Source organism: Nycticebus coucang, chromosome 17 (assembly GCF_027406575.1).
Source record: "Nycticebus coucang isolate mNycCou1 chromosome 17, mNycCou1.pri, whole genome shotgun sequence".
Classification (NCBI taxonomy): Eukaryota; Metazoa; Chordata; class Mammalia; order Primates; family Lorisidae; genus Nycticebus; species Nycticebus coucang.
Window position 1 is genome coordinate 63,870,579 of NC_069796.1, and position 17,362 is coordinate 63,887,940.

General features: G+C 36.4%; 1 non-coding gene across 1 annotated transcript; it reads right to left on the minus strand.

Annotated features, from left to right (window-relative positions):
- Positions 1-707: 707 nt before the first annotated feature.
- On the minus strand, positions 708-782 carry LOC128569411 (small nucleolar RNA SNORD113/SNORD114 family). The gene has a single exon (XR_008375363.1). It is a non-coding gene; the product is annotated as a small nucleolar RNA SNORD113/SNORD114 family (small nucleolar RNA).
- Between the last annotated feature and the right edge of the window lie 16,580 nt (positions 783-17,362).

The following is a 17,362-nucleotide window of genomic DNA, read 5'->3' on the forward strand; positions in this document are numbered from 1 at the left end:
TCAGCTCTTCTTAGAGGATCCCAGACACTGCTTCCTTTGTTTTTCCTCTGCCCTGCCTGCCACACTTTTGCAGATATGTATGCATGTCCCCTTTGTACATTTGACCCTGCCCACGCTTCCCAGTAGACATAAGAAGAAAAAGTAAACATCAAAATAATTCATGTGGAATAATACTCTGCTACTGGTGAAGAAACGACTTTCAGCTCTTTGTATCTGCACCCCTTCATTCCAGGATAGGCACTCAGCTTGACTTTGCAAAACCAAGATGTTTGCAATGGCATATATTTCCCCCAAGCAAGAGAAATATGATGGCTAACATCAAATTTTAGACTCCAAAAAAGTTACAGAAAGACTTTATTAGGTTTGATGTTTAATTTCTTTTTTTTTTTTTTTTTTTTAAGGCTTCAAGCTGAGATCCGTTTCTCAAGTAGGGCTCAAGGTTAATGTCACTGGCATCCTTTCCCATGCACCATCCACCAGTGAAAAGCTTTGTCTGTGATGGCAGAGGTGGTGAGCAGCATTCATACTAGGATTAGATATATCTTTCTAACCTTTTCAGAACAAACACTGGAGACTCAGATTCATTTTCCCTAAAACTAATGTAACAATACAACTCTGCCTCTTTTGTGGGGGAAGGAATAATGTAGCCATGATAAGAAATCATGAGACCATATTACGTAAGCTCTTTTTTTTTTTTTTTTTTTGTTTTGAACCTCAGAGTTCCAGACACATATTATTCATCATCCAAGACTCATATACCTGCAATTCTCATCATTGGTCCAGGAAAGGCCCACTTTCTCTTCATGCAATGCTGCTTTATTTTTTTAATTCACTAATACTCATAAAAAGCCTATAATTCACACAATTCAATTATAGCATTAGTAATTGCTTATAGGTATATATATATATATACATATAAAATCATTTTCACATTACTCGTATATATCTTTAAATAATTAGTATCCATTTTTCACATATTTATTAATCCAAGAGATGCTTTATGTAATACTCCCACACTTGTTACTGAACTACATTTGGCCCTATTTGACTATATTTTATATTTTGTTAATAATACAGTAAATACCCTTAAACAAACCACACTACAACTTTGACTATTACATTAGTCCATTCAGTAACAATGATAAGTCTTGATCAAAGCAAAATTCTTAAATTAGATCGATGCATCCATTACAACTCATTATGCTCCTAACATGTAGATGCAACCATAGTTTGTGACCATAGAAGAGTGAGTAAATCACCTTGAATGCATCCATTATTGGTCTGCATCTTTCTTCTTAGGCATGATATAAACAGCACGTGACCATTGAAGAATCCTCAAATCAGAACAAGTACAACCATTATTAGTCTGCATGCTCCTTTCAAAGCACAGTGTAGGGGACCTAACCATGGAGGAATCCTTAAAACAGCACAAATACATCCATTAGTGGTCTCCATGCTCCTATTGCATAGAGGAAAACCATAGACTGGAGTAGGTGACCATGACAGATCTCTGAATAGCAGGAAGCCTCCACCAATTATATCCAAGCTTTATAATTATACGGTGATAATTTATTGGTCCTCATGCTCCTAACGTAAGCTCTTTATAATTGCTTGTTTTTGACATTCACTAGTTCCTTCATAAGGGTTTGAATAAAAAAACAAAGAGATCTTAAGAGTCTAGTATTTCAACTTGTCTACATATGTACCCAGGAGATAAATGTCTCTGTGCTACTCAGATAGATGCCATTCAACTTATTTTCATCTGATGTCTCTTATGCAAAGGGTATCAAATGCTCTACTATGAGAAAGTTAAGAAATATAAGGAAGATATTTAACAAATTGGGAGCAGTTACTTCTGGGGAAAGAGAAAAAAATGGCAAAGTAATTTATAGAGAGGGGAGGAAAACAAGACTTCAAATAATGGATAAGTTTGGAATACAGTCCTGGTATGAACTTTGCTTATATAATATTCAGGGGCGATAAAGAAGAAAGTGTCCAAAACTGTAAGAGAACAATACCCACAGTAGCTATGTGGTTTGAGTAGACTTGAAGGTGATCAAAATATAATATTCAAAGTAAAATGAAGAGAAGGTCTATGAGAAAATTCATAGTTTAGTAGGAATAGAAGTATGTTAAAAGAATCAAGTTAGTGACAATACCCAGTGAAAATTTGTGCAGGCAAAGAATGCAGTACCTGTTTTGTCCTTTTGGATAGAAATTTATCTGTGACTGAAGGTCAGACCAATGTCAGGCCATATACAACAAGAAGATGCACAACCAGGAATTTCTGTCGTGTACTAAGCAAGATCCAAGAAAGGAGAAGGTGTAAATAAAAACATAAAAGATAAAATCTCTAAGGTAAAACAATCAATTCTGGACCTTGAAGAGATAAGAAACTCACAAATCCTACTCACTAGGTGGGCAGAAAGCTCTTTTTTTTTGAGATAGAGTCTCATTCCATTACCCTGGGTAGAGTGCTGTAGCATCATAGCTCACAGCAATGTCAAACTCTTGGCTTAAGTAATCCTATTGTGTCAGTCCCCTGAGTAGCTGGGCCTATAGGTGTCACCACTGTGCCCCACCTGGTTAGTTTTTTCTGTTTTTTAATACAGGTGGGGTCTTGCTCTTGCTCTTGCTCAGGCTGATCTTGGACTCCTGAGCTCAAGAAATCCACCCAGCTCAGCCTCCCAGAGTGCTAGGATCACAGGTGTGAACCAGCGCACTGGCTGAGCAGCCCTTTCTGAAGGCCCTAAGCACTTTGTCGCTCTGCTGGTCTATACATGACTTGCAAAGCTTGAGAGAAGCAGAGTAGAAGGAAGATACTACTGGATTCGCCTTTGCCTGGTTTTGTTTGCCTGGAAGGAGTAGTCCTATATTGTAATGGGAGTATCTTAGGTACAATTTTGCTGGGGGGCAGGCACTGTGCTAGGATCTTTTTATTCATTATCTTTAATTTCTATCTTCACCTTGTAGGGCTTTCATAAATGAGGTCTGAGACTCAGAGTCATACACGCCAGTGACTGGTGGTTCTGGGAACAAGTAGGACATTGCTGGAGGACTTGGTTAACAATTCTAACTGATAAAGCACCAGAATTTCTTTTATGCACCTGGGTTTGGTGCTATGGCTCATCATCACCTTACAGCATATGCATGCAAAGTATGCAGGAGTGTGGAAGCCGAAGACTTCAGAACAGTTTTGTTCCTGTCACATGTAGTAAGTGGTTTTAGAAAAGTTATTTAACCTTTCTATGCCTCCTTTTCCTTATCAGTAAAATAAGTTATGCTTACAGAGATTGGCATGGAGGTTCAGTGTTGCAGCATCTGTGAAAGCCTTGGGCTGTGATTGCCAGTTCTGTGTGTAGTTATTTCAAATGATGGTGTCTGATTTGGCCACAAACACATTTTTGTTTTTGTTCTAATGAATCTTGAGCTAATATCATGTGTCTTAATAGAAAATTCTCCAGCCAACAACAGCAAGAAATATAAATTGATTCAAGCTGTCTTACCAGAGTGAGGTGTATTGTGAGGATCCTGGATATCCTGTAAAGTTCAAGTACAGCTGCACATTTGATAAGGACAGCTGCTAAGAACTCAAGTATTTTTTTTCTTCTTCTCTTAACCCTCCACCATCAATATCTTCTAGACATCTGCTTAATTCTTTTTAATGACTAAGTTCTCTATCCATTCATCTCCATGCACTCGTGTGTCTCTTATGCCAACTGAAACCCTGCAGTCTACATGACCTTCCATTCTGGCTGCCTTGCATCAGTTTCTGTGGTTCAGTTTTGAATTCCCAGGAAAGAGCGTGTGAAGGGTGCAGGTTAGGTCAGGTGCATACTTCTATAATCAATTGGCTAAAGGGTCTGGGTCAAGAGATAACTAAGTTCATCTTTTCTAGGATATGATAGGACTTTTTTATTTTTTATTGTTTTTTATTTTTTTGGATGGGACTTTTTAAAAAAATAAAATAGGAGAGAAAAAAAGAGTGTTACCATCTCTATTCTAGGTGAGCACAGTATATTTCTTAAGAGAAATTGAAGATATTTTACATGTAGTATCTTTATACATTCATGATCCCTTGATATCCAAGAAATGAGGAAGAAATACAGGTAAGTTACTTTAACCAATTTTATTCAGATATAATTGGATTTGTACATTATTTAAAGGAGATCAAATGTCATTACAGGACATGATAAGACATTTAGGATACCAGACATTATCATTTTTCTGTACAGCACGTGAATCTTCCATATGTTATAAATATATCTCTCCAGGTAATTTTCATAGCTATAATCTTGTCTGCATTGGAAGAAGCCCATAGACGGTGAGCTCAAAAGAGAGAAATGTGATTTTACTGTTTTGTTTTTTTTTTTCTGACACCTGCAGAGAAACCACTGCCCCCACTTTGATTTAATCAGGCAAGAGCATTAAACCTCTAACATTTAAAATAGGTAAGTGAACGATTCTTTAAGGATCATAAAATTCCTTTATCTCCATTGGCAAATCCATTATTTAAAGTAGAATAATCACTATAGTGTTTAAAAGTGGAGTCCTGCTCCAGGATGTGGGCCTCTTGCCAGAACTGAGCAAAGTGCAATAACTTAGAAAAGGCTAATAACTGTGAAATGTTATTACATTATTTGGACACTACTCTGCGAGAGACTAATAGCACTGACTTTAATGTGTGAACTGCCAAGAGAACTGGATTTCTGTTCACCAATAACTCCATGGGAGAGCAAACCTCATTCAACTGCCCTGTGTGTGAGTCACATTGCAATCTGCAGGCTCATGGATTACCCCAAAAATCTCCTACAGGCTCTTTCCCATTTCACTGCTTTCTTTGGCTGAAACAGTGCTTCTTTTTCTTTACTTGAAAGGGTTGAGACTTAGGAAATTGAAATGAGAATAAAAGTATGAGCCATATTCTGACAAAGAAAGGTAAGGATGTAAAACAATCTCGGAATGTCATAAGAGACACCTTTGGGGACAGAACTCAACCCTACCTAGTCTCACTGTCAATTGCTAGAAGTGGCTTCTTGGCCAAATATTTCTGGACCAGGAGAGAAATCTGAGCAACCTGTCCCATTATATTCTTCCTTGAGAAAGTTGGAATTTGGTTTTCAAAAATATTAGCTATGTTCTTTTAATATTTGAACTCAGTAGGCATTTAAGCTTGGAAGCTGTGGGGTGGTATTTTTTAAATTGTGTTCACAGAGAAGCAAAAACATGAGGAAAAGAGAGAGAATAATGAAGAAGACGTATGAAACACAAAGAAAACAAGGAAGTTTGTAAGTTCCCAGGGAAAGAGACAGTGAGAGTGGTCACCCAGTCTGTTAATGGCTTTTCCTGTTCTGATTCTTTGGAAGGCATTCTCTGCCTTTGGGTTTTAGGAAATAATTCTAAAATCTCAGCAACAACAACAAATCCCAGACTATTCATCTGTGAGTTATTATGAATGGTTATCTATTACTTGTAATTAAAGGAGATTCAGATCTGAGAGCAAGTTTATGAGCCAAGGAGAATGGAGAAAGGAAGAGAGAATAAGTGGATTGATTAAAGGGATCTTTTACAAAGTTTTAAATTTCGGGTATTTATATTTATTTGTTTGGGGTTTCTTGTTGGTGGTGGTTTGTTTTTCACGAATAAGCCTTAAAAATTCATTTTATAGAAGACAAAAATTTGAACAAAATAATTCTTTGAGTTTCTTTCCATTAACATGATGCTAGTCAAAATATTAATATGGGAGACAAAATTATTAAGGTGACTTGAAAAATATTCTCAAAATGAATACTTGAATAAAACAGACCTCTTTCTTAGCAGCTGTTGAAGGTCAGAATGTGAAAACCCTTTGAAAACAGAGCCTGAGCCCCTAAACATAGACCAACCATGTTTCCCAGAAGGTATTCATTTCATGTACGTGGCTACTGTAGCTGGACTATGGCTGTACCTGGTCATTGTTTTAATAACTATGAAGAGACTAAGTGGAAAATTCACTATGTACAAGAGGAAATACAGAATCAAAAGAGTATACATTGGAACAGATAAGCCATTGCTTCTGTGAAATAATAAAAGTAAATTGATGGACAGAATGTTTTTTTCATGCAAAATCACACAATTCTTAGGTGAGGTGACAAAAAGCCAAAAGTGAAGGTGCTATTGGATAATACTATTGTTTCTAGGGGTAATAGATGAAAATAATTTAAAAGATGAAAAAAAAACTTTTCAATATAGAATTTGACTAGGTTATTTCTGAGAAAAAGCAGTGTTTGTGTTTATGAGACATGACTAATAAAGGGAACCTGCCTGTCTGAGTCTGAGAGTTGGGAAGTCTCATGCACAATGGGTGGGATCATATTACCCCTCGTTAAGGGTCCTTAGAAAGTTCCTGCCATGTTGAGGGAACAGGTAAGGGCATCCGGAACATCCTGTTGAAGCCTGCACCACTGTTTGACTTTGCAGAGTGGAAGCAAGAACCAAGGGGTAAGCCTCCTAAGGGAAGAAGTTGGGTCACTAGCTGTGTGATGCAGTAGAAGTGGGCTGAGGGACTAGAGAGAGAAAAGTCAGAAATGACAGGAAAGCTCACCTGGCAGACTCTCTACGGACTGTGAATGCCTAAGTGCAGGAAGGAGACTACATCGCTTCTTTTGTAGTATAAGGGAATTAGTCGAGAGATTTGCTGTAATGCCTACCCAAGATTTTTTATCCCACAAATTGTGTTGTATGTTATAGTCTAGGTGAAATAAAGTGATAGGAAAAGGCCTGGCTCGATAAATTCTATTTCCTTTAAATTAGTAATTCTTGAACTTTAAAGTGCATACAATTCACTTTGGGATCTTGGCAAAATGCAAATTTACAAGAAGAGTTGAGGTGGGGCCCAAAATTCTTCTCTGATGGGATGCTGGGGCTGTAGGTTTGTGACCCACACTTTGAAAAGAAAGTCTTTCTATTCTTTGGAGACATAGCTGGTCGGCGTCAGTGCCCACAGGAGGTTATGAGGCAGATTCAATCACCTTTGTTTAATCTCAAAGCTGAGATTTCACAGCCAGCTTGTGGAGTAGAAAGAAGAGCTGAGGTGCTAGGGAATGTAAGACCAAATTTAGAAGTGGCCTATGACTCAAACTACTAAAATGAGGAAAAAAAAAACCAGGTAAAACGAAAAGACTTCTACAAAAACTCAAACCATTAAAATCAACTAGAAGAAATAAATATTTTAAGTAGATTTATAATAAGTAAAATATTGAATTAGTAATCAAAATCTTCCCATAAGAAAAGCCCAGGAAGAATGGCTTTACTGGTGTATTCTACCAAACATTCAAAGAATCAATAATGCAAGTACTCAAAAACTCTTTCAAAAAATAGAAGAAAATGAAACATTTCCTACTTTATTGTATGAGGATAGTACCATCTTAATGTCAAGGCAGACAAAGACTTCACACACACACACACACACACAAACTATACCAATGTTCCTTATGAAAACAGATGCAAAAATCCTTAAAAAATACTAACAAAGTATATCCAATGATATATAAATGTGATTGTGCACCATAAGTCAATCAGTGCAACACAGTGTATTGACAGAATAAAGGGGGGGAACATGATCATGTCAGTAGATGCAAAAAAAATGAAAGCCAGCATTTAACAAAGTTTAACACATTTTCATAATAGAAACACACAACTTAAAAATAGAAAGACACCTCTTCAACCTAATAAAGGGCATCTGTAAAAAACTCTTCATAGCTAATATCATCATACTTGAAGGTGAAATACTGAATGTGTTTTCACTGAGATCCAGAATAAGACAGGGTTTCTGTGCTCACCACTTACATTCAACATTGTACAAGAGATTTCAGTCAGGGGGAAAAGTCAAGACAAATGAATGGCATCTAGTTTGTACATGTACACCTAGAACTATACTTATCCACAAATGAAATATTTTATATATAGAAAATGCTAAGAAATTGAGAAACAAACTCAGAAGCGGTGTATTTTATATAATATAAAAATCAGTATAGGAAATAAATTATGTTTTTTACAATTGCAAGAAATAATCTTAAAATGAAATTATGAAAATAATTCTACTTACAATAACATCAAAATGAATACAATACTTTGGAATAAGTTTAGCAAACAAAGTGTAAGATTTGTATAATAACGACTACAAAACATTGTTGAAAGAATGGCATCCTATCTTCATTGAGAGGAACACAAAATTATTAAGATGGCAATAGACTCCTTCAACAAAATCTCAATCAAAATTCCACTGGTTGGAAAAGTTTCCCCCCAAATTTAAGGAATATAAAATAGTCAAAACAATCTTGTAAAAGAGGAACAAAGTTTGGGGACTCACATCACCTGATTTGAAAACTTACCACAAAGTTGCAGTACTTTGTAGTTCTTAAAATAAGGCTAGACATAGATTGATGTAATAGAATTGCAAGTCCAGAAATAAATCTTATATTCATGGTCCACTGATTTTTGACAGAAATTCCAAAACAATTCAATGGATAAAGCACAAATTTTTCAACAAATAGTGATGGTGCAAATGAATAAAATTGAAACTCTATCTCATACCATATTCAAAACAAGAAAAAATAGGTCAGAGTCAAAAATTTATGAGTTAAATAATAAAACTCTTAGAAGAAAACAGCAGTAAATACTCATGATCTTGGTTTAGGCAACAGATAGATATTAGATATGACACCAGAAGCATGTGTGACAAAACAAAAAATAGATAAACTGAACTTCACGAAAATTAAACATTTTTGTGATTCAAAGGAAGCCATCAAGGATGGGGAAATAAAACCATGTATCTAATAAGGGCTTGTATCCAAATATATAAGGAACTCTTACAACTCAATGATAAAAAGGCAAATAACCCAGTTAGAAAATGGGTAAAAGATTTGAATAAACATTTATCCTACAAAGATACAAATGGACAAAAAGCAGATGAAAAGATGTTTAACATCATTAGGGAAATGAAGATTAAAACCTCAATGAAGTACTGTTTCACAGAAAAACATTTGGTCATTCCTCAGGACATTAAACATACAATACTCATGGTTATACACTCAAGAGAATGTATGTTGATTTTTTAAAAAAAGGTACATAAATATTCAAACCACCATTATTCACAATTACCAGAAAGTGAAAATAACCCAAGTGCTCATCAACTGTTAAATGGGTAAACAAAACACGGTATCACCATACAATGGAATATTATTTAACCACAGAAAGAAGTGAAGTACTAATTCATGCTATGATGTGAATGAACCTTGAAAATGTTATGCTAAGTGAAAGAAACCAGCAACAAAAGACCACATACTATAAATTTACATTAAATGTTCAGAATAAGAAAATCCGTAAAAACAGAAGGTAAGTCAGTGGTTTCGAAGAGTTGGTGAGGAGAAAGGATAGGGTATGAGGAGTGATTGTTAATGCATATAGTTTTATGTTTTGGGGGAGGGATTTGATAAAAATGTTTTTAAATTAAATAGTGGTAATGATATAACTCTGAATTTGCAAAAATATGTCGAATTGTATACTTCAAACAGGTAATTTTTATAAGGGAATAGCAAATTAAAGCTGTTTTTAAATATATATAGTGGTTTCATAAATTAGCATGAATAGTTGAAAATATCACTGATAATGGCACTATTAAAATGTATTAGAATGTTAAAATGAGATCAACTTCTTCAGGGTATTGACAAGAGTATTTGTTAACAACTTATCCTTAATTTAACCTGCAATTTGTCCCGGACTTCCCTAAAGATTTGAGACAGTTCCTTGAGGCCTGAAGGATAGACTTTTTTGAATTTTTGTTAATGAAATAAATGTACAATATCTACAATATTCCAGTAGTCAGTATCCAAGTTGTTATGAGGTTGTTTGGGCACTGTTTACAACCAGAGGTAAAGGGCCCCATGCACTAAGTAGCATGGGAAAAGGACACTTGGTTCACTTTTGCTTTCCTGTTAAAAATATTTCTGATGTTACAAACTTTAGTGAAAAGTATGGAGAATTCTTAAGGAACCAAAAGTCTACCTTCCATTTGATCCAGCAATGCCATCACTAGGAAGAAGAACAAAAATCATTTTACCACAAAGACATTTGCACTAGAATGTTTACTGCAGCTCTGTTCATAATTGCCAGATCTTGGAAGCAGCCCAAATGCCCATCAACCCATGAATAGATTAACAAACTGTGGCCTATCATGAAATACGAAAAGATGGAGACTTTATATCTTTTATATTTACCTGGATGGAGTTGAAACACATTCAATATATCCAATGCACTCAATACTAATATGAAACCAATATACAACAACGACATGCCCACACAAATAAAATACAAATATAGTCTAACATGGGGGAGAGGAGAAGAGGGAAAGGGGAGGGGAAGACAGAGTGTGGTTGGCTGGAGAAAGGAGGACAATTGGCAGGATCTCACCTAATATGCACAATGTTGAGGGTGTTCTGCACCCTCTCTGGGTGAAGGGAGTTCAAGTTCAATGTTCAAAGTTCAAGTTCAAAGTTCAACTGCAACTTGAACTTTACCTTAGAATCAAAAACAATGTAACCTAAACATTTGTACCCTCATATTAATTTGAAAAAAAAAAAAAATTCTGATGAACTGGGAGAAGCCATCAGTGTGGCAGATCAGTTTCCCTATGAATTTGTCCATCCTAGACTATAAAAGGATAAGTTTTACATATAAAAAAGATCAATCCTCCTGTTTTTTAGCCTATTCACACCTGACTTTGCCTACATCCTTTTTCTCCTGAGTACCCTTGGATGTAGGCTCAACTTCTGCAGTACTTGAGCTACATTCTGTGCAAAATGAGACTTCATTCCAGGAAGGACCTGTAGTGAATCCTTAAGGCCCTCCTACATGTGTCTTATTTACCTCCTTAAAAATTCACACAAGAGATGACAACTTCAGTATGAGGTATAGTTTTATTTCTAAGTAGTATGTAAACATGTACATGTAACAATCCAGAAAGTGAATCTCAAGAAAGACTTTATATGCTAACAAATCTTAAATCTCTGATAGATAATTTTAACAACTATAATAGTTTTTATTTGTGCTTTTTTTTTTTATAAAAGGAGCTTTATCTCTTTATATTCTTCAGATATAAATTAACATTCAGAACTTCTGGAACTATTGTATTTAAAATCATTGAATTTTTTTATCCATATATACATTGAATAGATTTTATTGTTAAAGAATTAGTGTTATTGCATTTAGAGGGGCATAACTCAAGAAGAAATGGATGTAGTGTGTAAACATATTACCAGCAGTGCCCTTCTGAATCTCTGGGAGCTTAAACAAATCTGACTTGATAATTAGACAAGTTATGGAGCCAGCAGAAATTTGCATCTCTTATATTTATGCTAGTAAAATATAAGCTCTTAAACAGCACTACTATTCAGTGTACATTATTACACTTTAAAATTCATCAGGAAACAAAGAAAACTAGAGGGACCAAAGTATTCTTTCATTACACAAAATCTCTCTTCCATATCTAGTTTATCTTATTTGTACCAATCCATCAATAATAATATAATACATGTAAATGCTATACTCAACTCTGAAACAACTTTCAGAAACAGTTTCCTTTCTGTAATATTGGCACTGATTTTTTTTCTGAACAAGGTTATTCCTTATACCTTTACTTCCATTTTAGTATTTTTTCCTATCTATTGAATAATTTTTTGCTTTCCAAAATCCACTCAAAACAACTGTACTATTGGATTTTCATAAGGTCTTTATGAAGTAGATATTTACATATTACACTGTCACAATCTCACTATTTAAGACTAAGAAAACTGAGGCCTAGAGTTGTTAAGTGGTTTGTTAAGTGGTAATGAATTACTCAGGGCTCTTAGTCAGCTGGGTATCTTCCCTGGGAAATCTAAAAGAAACTTGATTCAAGCCCCAATTTCTGGTCTGTGAGGATACAGAGCCCTTCCTCTAATTTCAGTGATTCCTCCCAGCCTCACTTAATGCTCCCCACTGCCTGGGGCTCCTCTGCCTGGCAGATGTTCTGTTCACTTTGTGCTACACTGATATGAGGAGAAACTCAGCCTGTTTGGTTTTACACTGAGTATTTTGTAAATATAGGAATACATTTAGTACATTTTTCAAAATCCATGAGATTTGGAGAGACCTGTCCATTCAACATCTAGAGTAATACTTTTTGTGTATATATGTGTTTTTCTTCGGTTTTCAACCGACAAATAGAAGTTGTATATATTTATGGTATACTACATGATATTTTGATACATGCATACATTGTGAAATGACTCAGTTGAGCTAACTAACATATATGTCGTCTCAGATACCTATTTTTTGTGATGAGAATACTTAAAATCTACTCTTTCAGCAATTTTCAAAAATACAATACTAACTATAATTACCAGGCTGTATAATAGACCTCCTAAACTTATTCCTCCTATAATTAGAATATTTTTTAAAGTTTTATTTATTTTTTTAGATTAAGAAATTTATTGTCATATACAGATTTATGGGGAACACAGTGAGTTTTTGATGCATGTAACACATAGTGATCCGATCAGGATAACTAGCATACCCATCATCTCAAACAATCCATCATCTGAAACATTTATCCTTTTTTGTGTTGGAAACATTCAATCTTCCTTCTAGCTATTTGAACTATATATTATTGTTAATTCTAATTATCCTACAGTGCTACACAACATTAGAACTTATTGCTCTTAGCTATTAATAGCTATGGTTTTATATCCATTAACAAATTTCTCCCCATCCCTTCTTTTCTCCTGCCTTTTCCAGCCTCTAATATACTCTTTACTTTATACTCCTATGAGTTCAACTCTATTTCTTTTAGCTTCTGTTGGGATCCCACCCCAAGAGCAGCATCAGCTGAGACCTGCAGAAACTGGCCACCATTGACTGAAGAAATATAAAATTAGGAGCAATGGTAAAGAAAGACAAGAGATGTAGAGTAGAATTAAAAGTGGGAGCTCAGGGGTCCATTGCCTGTCATGGGATTCCAGCAATGGCCCGGAGGAGTGTTTGCTCTACTCTGATTTTATTGAAGTCTGTTTGTCCAGAGGATAAGATGAGGGTGAGAACAAAGATATCAGTCATTTCTCAGATTGATCATATCAGCTCCTATTGTTATTATTATTAACCTTCTATTAACCTTAAGAGTAGCTTTCAATAATCTGAAATCTGAACCTTGTATTGGGAGAGCCTCCTGCTTAAGGTCACACACAAAGATTTCTAAGGAGGTGTTAAGCTCCACTAGTTCTCTGAGGAGTAAAACAGCCACCAGTGTTAATCTCCTCTGAGGGATGGGTGGGAGGTAGGTATTTTTCTCCCATCACCACCACAGAGGATCTTCCTCTGCAATAAGGGATATAAGCTCTTCTGCCCGTATCTCCAGGCTTTAGCTACTCCCTTGGTCTCTGCCCTAGGCAAATGCAAATCTCCACAATGAGTATTTGCTTTGCCTGTTTAGGAAATACCCTAGAAGAAGTATCTTTTCTAGGACTTGCCATAATCTCTTCTGTGGCCATTACTCTTCTCAGAGTGCTCACAGCCTCAGCAGGGAATTTGTAAACTGTATCCTCAACAGGCTAGAATTTCAGAAAAGGCAAGAAGCTTGCCTGCAATGGCTAGCTTAAGTGTAGAATAGCTGATTTTTCTTTGTTCCAACTCACTCAGCTTACTTTTTAGTTTTTCTCTTTTTCTGGGGTTGTTTTTCTTTGCCAAGAATGGGGTCTTTGGTCCTCATTCTCCCAGCAGCTTCCATATATGGGTGTTCCACATACGTGGTGTTTACCTTCCTGTGTCTGGCTCATTTCATTTAACATAATATCCTCTATTTCCATTCATCTTGTTGCAAATGATAGGATTTCACCTATGGCTGAATAGTGTTCCCTGTGCATGAATGCCACATAGTCTTTATCCATTCATCTCTCACCTGTAACTGAAATTATGTATCCTTTGACCAAAATCTTCCTACTCTACCATTTTCCTCTAGCCTCAGCTCCCAGTAACCACTATTCTATTCTGTGCTTCTACACATGTAAGTTCAAATTTTTAGATCCACATGTAAGTAAGATCACATGGTATTTACCTTTCTGTGCTTGGCTTCCTTAACTAAGCATGATGCTCTCCAGATGCATTTGTGTTGCTGTAAATGACAGGATTTATCCCTTTCTTAAGGCTGAGTAGTACTTCATTGTGTATGTAAAGCAAGTTTTCTTTATCCAGACATCCAGTGATGAATACTTTGGGTTAATGTCCTATCTTGGCTGTTTTGAATAATGCTTTGATAAACCTGTCTCTTCAACATACTGATTTCACTGATAGCCAAACAGTAACATTACTTAAAGCTCCTTGGCTTCCATCCCATTTTTGTATGCTGTACATCACATACACAGTAGCTGCTTCCACAAACTTTCTCCTCCTGTACAAGTCTTCTCCAAAGTGCCACCCACTCATCTCAACCAGGCAAGGTGGAATTGGTTCTTTTTTATACTATATTTCTTTGTTTAATTTTCCTAGAATAAGGAGGATCCTGAGGCAAACTTTCAATGGCAAGATTTGTTCCCTTTGGATGTCAGGATGGAGAAGATGAGAATATCCCAGAGTTTGGCATGGATACTAGGAAATAGAGGAAATAGACTTAAACAGAAATAATTTTAGAAAACAATATCCTTTCTATCATAATTTTAATGCAAGAATGATTGTATTTCATAGATGGAGGGACCTGGTTTCCAGAAGGATGATAACATACCCACAGTGCATAATCAGAATAGCTCTTTATCCTACACTAACAAGCTTTGTGGGAAGTGGCATTCAGCTTACTCCAGAAAGACAATGACCCTGTCTCCTGCTCCTCATCAGGTCTGTAGAAACATACATGCTCATGAAAATATTGGCTCTACCCCACAGACTATAATAATATAATAACTGGAAATAATAGCTACTATATACCAAGATCTTTACTGAAACATAATATTTATTATTTCTCCCAGTTAGAGAAAATAAAACTGAGATGCAAAGATCTTCAATGAATTATCCAGGTTCTTCCATCTAATATATGTAAGGTTTTGAGTCTGTGACAATGGATTTGAAGGTTTATGCTCACTTGGCTATGTTGCACAGCTAGTGATTCTAACTGAAGATGAAATTCTAATGTTGACCTCTGCCTTCAGAATTATCTATTCCATGGTCCAGAATGGTCCAGAATGGTGGCTCGTGCTTGCAATCCTAGCATTTTGGGAGGCTGAGGTGGGAGGATTGCTTAAATCCCAGAGTTTAAGACCAGCCTGAGCAACATAGCAAGACCTTGTCTCTACAAAAACTTCTAAAACTTTTCCTGGTATAGTGGCTTGCACATGTAGTCCTTCCTACTTGGAAGGCTAAGGCAGGAGGATCACTTGAGCCTAGGAGTTTGAGGTTGAGTAAGTTTTGCTAATGCCACATTGCATTTTAGCCTGAGGGAAAAAAAGCAAAAAAGAAATATCAAGTCAATTTTCAATGCCAAATATAGCATCCTAGAGAGGGTAAATAGCTTGTCCATGGTCTTATGAAAGTCAGTAACAGATTTGATAGAATTTTCGTCTGACTTCCTTCCAAGTATTTTATATGGGGGGGTGGGTATAAGATATCTTTATTTTGTTCTAGAAATTATTTTCATCAATGAGTCTTATTTCCTCAATAAGACTTCAAGATTTTTCACAGAAATATTACCTCTTAGACCCTGCACACTTATTCCCTTTCCATGCCCTCTTCACTATGTTTAGTTGCAAACAGCCAGATTTAATTGGAATAATACTAATTTGCACTTCCATAGTTCCATAGTGCTTTACAGTAGGGGTTCTCAACCTTGACACTTTTGTCATTTTGTTGTGTGTGGACAGAGGGGGCAGGGTTGTCTTGTGCATTGTCAGGGGTTCAGCAGTATCCATGACATTTACCCACTGGACAACTGCACTTCTCTCACCAGTTGTTAACATCCAAAAACATCTTCGGGATATTGTTATGTGTCTTTTGGAGTGAAGGGGGTTGGAGAAATTTCCTGTAATTGAGAATTACTGCTTTCAGTTTGCAAAAAGCACTTAAAATATTCCTGTTTGTTTTCAGCTAACTCACAATTCTTAAGCACACACAGGCAGCCCTTACAAAAGGAGGTTGACTGTTACCATTTCACAAGTCCCTGTGAAGGTGGTCAATCACTGAATGATCCTCTATAATTCAAGAAGGCTGAGACTGTGTTCTTTGAAGTTTATCCCTCATCACTAGTATGTATTACAGTGTGTGGCACAGAATTAGTGCTCCAAAAATGAGGAAGGAAGGGAAAAAGACAAGGAAGAAGGAATATTGAGATTCAAGATTCAAACCCAGATCTGTCTGGTTATTTATTCTCTGTCTTCTTTGCCATTCTGCCTTGCAATATCCTCAAGAACTATTGGCAGATCACTTCCGGTAGAAGAAGTTTCAAGAATGGAGAGGTGAAGGCAGGAGGAGAGGCACATGTTGGAAATCCTCCACTTGGCCTGACACCCAAGGAGGCTGCACAGCTTGTTCAGTGGAAAAGTTCCAAATGAAGAATGAATCATCATTTGAGTTTAGAACTAGAGGAATCCTACTCAAATTGTAAATGGGCTTTAGAGTAATCTCTAGTTGCATCCTCATAGTAGCTTGGTTACGGTTCCTCTTCAGGATCCCATCTTAAAAGCAGTGTAGATGCACACAAAGGCTCTGCCTTCTGGGCCCCCTTGATCCCAAACTGTTCCTGGCAAACCTATTTTTCCAACATCTTTTCTGGTAGGTTCTCACTACTGCTGAGGCCAGCTGCTCATACAATATGCTTGTAGCAGCTTTCCTGGCAGGCTTTTTCTCAGAAAGCCAATCTGGTTTATGGCCTTTCCAGATGAACTGCATGTTGTCACACTCACCCTGGCTTCAGAATCAGGAGAAAACAAATAGGTGTGCATCTTCAAGGCCAGATCAAAATGAGTGGGATCAAAAGCTAAGTTATGGCATTCTGAGTTTCACGTTAACACAATGATGGTGACAATGGCAGCAGCAACATCTTGGAACCTTTTCTTAAAATGCTTAAAGACACCAAACCATTGCTGAAGATCACTGAGTGAGCTGGCAGAATGAAGGGATGTGGGATGACACAGTTGGTTCAAGTTCTTTCTAACTAAACCTTGCAGACTGAACTATTAGACTCTGGATTAAGTCATCTCAGCTCAAGCAGAAAAAGGAAATTTATTGACTCATGTAACTGACAAGTCATGGACTTTTGTACTAACTGGATATAGGCACTAAATGATACCATCCAGAATCTCTCTCCATC